Here is a 6,000-nt window from a genome sequence, read left to right as displayed (position 1 = left end):
CCCTGAATTGAAGACTCCTTTTGAGAGGGATTCTACACCTTTAAACCTCAGACTGACTTTGCCACCTTCCTGTCCTGCCATGGCAGAGGTGTCTTTAATGAATTTATCATCTATTGTCTTCCCTTTCAACATCTGACTCGAAGAAAACAATGAAAAAGCTACTTAATTCTGCCACTTCCAATTGCCATAATCAGTCTTCAGAATAATAGAAAAAGAATAGCATAGAAAGAAGCCATTCAGCCCATTATGCTTGTGCCAGTCTTTGTCAAGAGTAAAAAGGAAAACGCAGCATAACCAAGATGTCAAACTCGTCACCCTGGTGCTTACCCTTCATTACTTTGTAAACCTGAATCAAATCTCTTCTTGCTTCACTGTTCCAAAAACAAGAAGAAAGCCAGCATATGTAATAGATCCTCATAGTGAAAATGTTGCACCCTCCACATAACAAAGTGACCAGAACTGTCAGCTGTACTCTAAATGAGTTGAAGGAACTCATGTTTTAAACAGTTGGGTTTAACCTCCCTACTCTTATAATCTGTTCCTCATCTCATAAAGGAAAGCATCCTATACACTTACTTAATGAACTGACCTGTCCTTCTACTTCAAGGACCTGTGGACACACATTCCAAAGTGTTTCTGATCCTAGTTACATGCGGACTAGGGGTGAGGTTGCCCAATTTGTCACTGTTCCAAATCGTTAAGCTCCCAATGAGGCAGGTTGACTTGGTTCCCCCTCTTTGTTCACCATACCCTGCCCCCAACCCGTACCCCGTCAATTGTTCACAGAAAATTTACTTTCAAAATGAATCTCTTCTCTTGTGGGTACCTTTCTCCAATTCCAAATGGACTCAACTTTTAAAGGAGCCAATTGAACTAGGTTTCCTTCAAAATATGAATTTGCTCACTACTAAACACAAGAAAAATTGATAATCAACACACATTCACACAGGTTAAAAAATAAGAGGTGAGTCCAAACAGATAAATGTTTATTTAAGAAAAACAGCGTATCAACCTGTAGTTTGTTCACAAATGTGGATAATTAAATGTTGTGGTTGTTGCATTGAGGTTACTAGGAACATTGACATTGGGACTTCCTAATTTTTAATTTTGGAAACTGGTTGATATTCTGTTGTTCTAATTCCTTTCAACCAGAATTGAATTCCAGCATTCAGGATGTAAAAGAGTCCTTTTGTTGTTTGGTTGACTGTGGCATTGACAGAACATTAACACCCAAACCCAGGTTAGTACCCACCTGTAACTTAGCCCACTAGCACCTTGCGGTAGCACTATGTCTGGCTTTTTAACCCTTGTTTTTGTATGTTCTTTTTAGGGACAAAAAAAGCCCCAAAATATCTGCAGTTTGGAATGTAATCCAGAGGGGAAGGCTTGCTGTTGAGCAGGGTTTTGGCAGCTCTTTATCAGCTTACCTTTGTAGGCACAAGAATCACAGTTCAGTCCGTTTAAACTTGGCTTTTCCTCTTTTGATGCTTAATGTGGGAGCTCAGGGACATAGCTGATGTCTCTGGCTCCTTCATGTGCAGGAAGTGTGTCCAGTTGCAGCCCTTGTTAGACTGCATGACGGCTGTGATACTGGGGATGGACTCATTATGGAGCAAATGCGATGCTGAAGGGGTCATGGATGACACATTTAGTGAATTGGTCACACCATAGATTAGGATTGCTGAGGGAGAAAAGGAATGGGTGACTAAAAGGCAGAGATTGAGCAGGAAGGCAGTGCAGGTGTCCCCTGCAGTCATCTCCTTCCAAAACAGGTATACCATTTTGGATACTGTTGGGGGAGATGGCTCACCAGGGGAAGGTAGCAAAAGCCAGGTTCACGGCGCCGTGGCTGGCTCTGCTGTACAGAAGGGTCAGGGATGTCTCGGATTGACTGCAGAAAATTATCAAAGGGGAGGGTGAACAGCCAGCTGACATGGTGCATGCAGGCACCAATGATATAGGTAAAAAAATGGAATCAGGTCCAAATGAAGAATTTAAGGAGTTAGGAAACAAGTTAAAATGTAGGACCTCAGAGTTAGTAATCTCAAGATTGCTACCAGTGACATGTGTGAGTCAGAGTAGGAATGATAGAATATTCAGGATAAATACATGGCTTGAGAGATGATGCAGGAGGGAGTGGTTCAGGTTTTTGGGACATTGGGTCCGGTTTTGCGGGCGGTGGGGTTACTACAAATTCGATGGCCTACACCTGGGCTGGACTGGAACCAAAGTTCTCAGGGGTACTTTTGCTAACGCTGTTAGGGAGGGTTTAAACTAATGTAGCAAGGGGATGGGAACCAAATGAGGAGGTTAGTGGACAGTAGGGAGGTAGTAACTAAAGCCTGTAAGGAACTAGATCATGAAGTCAGCGTGACTAAGGGGAAGAGTAGGCAGGAAGCGACAGATGAACGCAGAGGGACTGGTGGTCTGAGGTGTATTTGTTTTAATGCAAGAAGTATAGTAGGTTAGGCAAATGGACTTGGGACTTGGATTAGCACCTGGGAGTATGATGTTATTGCTATTACTGAGACTTGGCTGAGGGAAAGGCATGATTGGCAACTAGATTTCCCAGGATATCAATGCTTCAGGCGAGATAGAGAGGAAGGTAAAAGGGGTGGAGGAGTTGCATTACTGTCAAAGAGGATATCACAGCTGTGCTGAAGGAGGGCATGATGGATGACTCAAGCAGTGAGGCAATTATGGGCAGAGCTCAGAAATAGGAAGGGTGCGGTAACAATGTTGGGATTGTACTACAGGCCTCCCAACAATGAATGTGAGATAGAGATACAAATATGTAGAGAGATAATAGAAAGATCTAGGAGCAACAGGGTGGTGGTGATAGGAGATTTTAATATTCCCAACATTGACTGGGATTCACTTAGTGTTAGAGGATTGGATGGAGCAGAGTTTGTAAGGAGCATCCAGGAGGATTTTCTAGAGTAGTATGCAAGTAGTCCAACTCATGAAGGGGCCATACTGGACCTGGTGTTAGGAAATGAGCCAGGTCAGGTGTTTGAAGTTTCAATGGGGGATTACTTTGGGAATAGTGATCACAATTTCATAAGTTTTAGGATACGCATGGACAAAGATGAGAGTGGTCCTAAAGAAAGAGTGCTAAGTTGGGGAAAGGCCAATTATACCAAAATTCAGCAGGAGCTGGGGAGTGTAGATGGGGAGTAGCTATTTGAAGGGAAAAAGACATTCGATATGTGGGAGGCTTTTAAAGAGAGGTTGATTAGAGTTCAGGAGAGATACGTTCCTGTGAAAATGAGAGGTAGAAATGGCAAGATTAGGGAACCATGGATGACAAGTGAAATTGTGAGACTAGCTAAGAGGAAAAAGGATGCCTACACAAGGTCTAAGCAACTCAGGTCAAAAGAACCTTTGGAAGAATATCGGGAATGTAGGACCAATTTGAAATGAGGAATTAAGAGGGGTAAAAGAGATTGGATTCCCAAAAGTATGGAAGCAGGCCCCACACCGACCTATGAAGAGTAACCCACCCCAACCCTATATTTACCCCTGACTTATGCACCTAACACCACAGGCAGTTTAGCATGGCCAATTCATCTGATCTGCACACATTTGGATTGTGGGAGGAAATCAGAGCACACCCGCGCAGACACAGGGAGAATGTGCAAACTCCATACAGACAGTCACCTGAGGCTGGAATCGAACCCGGGTCCCTGGCACCTTGAGGTGGTAATGCTAACTGCTAAGCCACCATAGCACCCTAAATGTCATGAGATATCCTTATCTAGCAGGGTTAAGGAAAACCCCAAAGACTTTTATACATATATAAGGAGCAAGAGAGTAATGAGGGAAAGGATTGGCACACTCAAGGACAAATGTGTGGAGTCAGTGAAAATGGGTGGAGATTCTTTATGAGTACTTTGCATCGGTATTCACTGACGAGAGGGACATGGCGGATGTTGAGGTTCAGGATAGATCATTGATTACTCTAGGTCAAGTCGGCATAAGGAGGGAGGAAGGGCTGTGTATTTGAAAAGGCATTAGACACGTCCCCAGGCCTGATGGGATCTATCCCAACTTACTGAGGGAAGAAAGAGGGACATAGCTGGGACTTTAACAGATATCTTTGCAGCATCCTTGAAAATGGCGGAGGTCCCAGAAAACTTGAGAATTGCTAATGTTGTCCCCTTATTTAAGAAGGGTAGCAGGGATAATTCAGGTAATTACAGACTTGTGATCCTAACGTTACTGGTAGGGAAGCTACTGGAGAAGATACTAAAGATAGAATATATACCCGTTTGGAAGAAAATGGGCTTATCAGTGATAGGCAGCATGGTTTTGTGCAGGTAAGGTCATGTCTTTCAAACCTAATTGAATTCTTTGAAGAAGTGACAAAGTGGATTGATGAGGAAAGGGATACGGATGTCATATACATGGACTTTAGTAAGGCATTTGATCAGGTTTCCTATGGTAGGCTGATGAAGAAGGTGAAGTCACATGGGGTCCAGGTGTTCTAGCTTGATGGATAGAGAATTGGTTGGACAACAGGAGACAGAGAGTAGTAGTGGAAGGGAGCTTCTCAAAATGGAGACCTCTGACCAATAGTGTCCCCCAGGGATCCGTGCTGGGACCACTGTTGTTTATGATATACATAAATGATTTGGAGGAAGGTGTAGGTTGCCTTATTAGCAAGTTTGCAGATGACGCTAAGATTAGTGGAGTGGCAGACAGTGAAGGGGACTGTCAGAGAATACAGCAGAATATAGATAGATTGGAGAGTTGGGCAGAGAAATAGCAGATGGAGTTCAATCTGGACAAATGCGAGATGATGCATTTTGGAAGATGCAATTCCAGAGTGAACTATACAGTAAATGGAAAAGTCCTGGGGAAAATTGATGTACAGAGAAATCTGGATGTTGAGGTCCATTGTTCCCTGAAGGTGGCAAGGCAGGTCAGTAGAGTGGTCAAGAAGGTATACGGCATGCTTTCCTTCATCAGACAGGGTATTGAGTACAAGAGTTGGCAGGTCATGTTACGATTGTATAAGCTTTTAGTTCAGCCACATTTGGAATACTGCATACAGTTCTGGTCGCCGCATTACCCAAAGGATGTGGAGAGGGTGCAGAGGAGGTTCACCAGGATGTTGCTTGGTATTGCGGGTGCTAGCTATGAGGAGAGGTTGAGTAGATTAGGATTATTTTCATTGGAACGAAGGTGGTTGAGGGGGGACCTGACTGAGGCTGACAAAATCATGAAAGATGTAGGCAGTGTGGATGGCAAGAAACGTTTTCCCAGAGTGGAGGACTTAGTTATTAGGAGTCACGAGTTCAAAGTGACAGGGGAAAGGTTGAGGGGAGATATACATGGAAAGTTCTTTATGCGGGGGGGGGGGGGGGGGCCTGGAATGCGTCACCAGCGGAGGTGGTAGGGCCGGGAATGATAGCGTCATTTAAGATGTATCTAGACAGATACATGAATGGGCAGGGAGCAAAGGAATACAGATCCTTAGAAAGTAGGCAGAAAATTTAGATAGAGGATATGGATCAGCGCAGGCTTCAAGGGTCAAAGGGCGTGTTCCTGTGTTGTGATGTTCTTTGTTCTTTAGTTTGACCAATTGATTTGCATCTCAAATACAGCACCTGACATTTACCTTTAAAATAAGAATAAAGTTCTGGTTTAGGCTATCTTCTTAATATATTTTGGGGGGATCATGTCTGTAATACCTGTAAACTAATTTAAATGGAGTAAGACTATGGATTAATTGGATATGTCTCGAATGACAAACAGGAGGTTTCATCCTTTTTCCCAGTCAGAGAGTCATAAAGTCGTTGAGTTATACAGCACGGAAACAGAGCCTTTGGTCCAACTCATCCATGCCAACAAGATATCCTCAACTGACCTACTACAATTTGCTACTATTAGGCCCATATGCCGCTAAACCTTTCCTATTCATGTTTCAATCCAGTGCCTTTTAAATCATAAAGCAATAAACCTTAGGAAATAAATTAATGTATCTTCTCACTACTA

This window comes from Chiloscyllium plagiosum, chromosome 7 (genome assembly GCF_004010195.1).
Source record: "Chiloscyllium plagiosum isolate BGI_BamShark_2017 chromosome 7, ASM401019v2, whole genome shotgun sequence".
Classification (NCBI taxonomy): Eukaryota; Metazoa; Chordata; class Chondrichthyes; order Orectolobiformes; family Hemiscylliidae; genus Chiloscyllium; species Chiloscyllium plagiosum.
The sequence above is the reverse complement of the archived record's forward strand: the minus strand, read 5'-3'. Positions refer to the sequence as shown.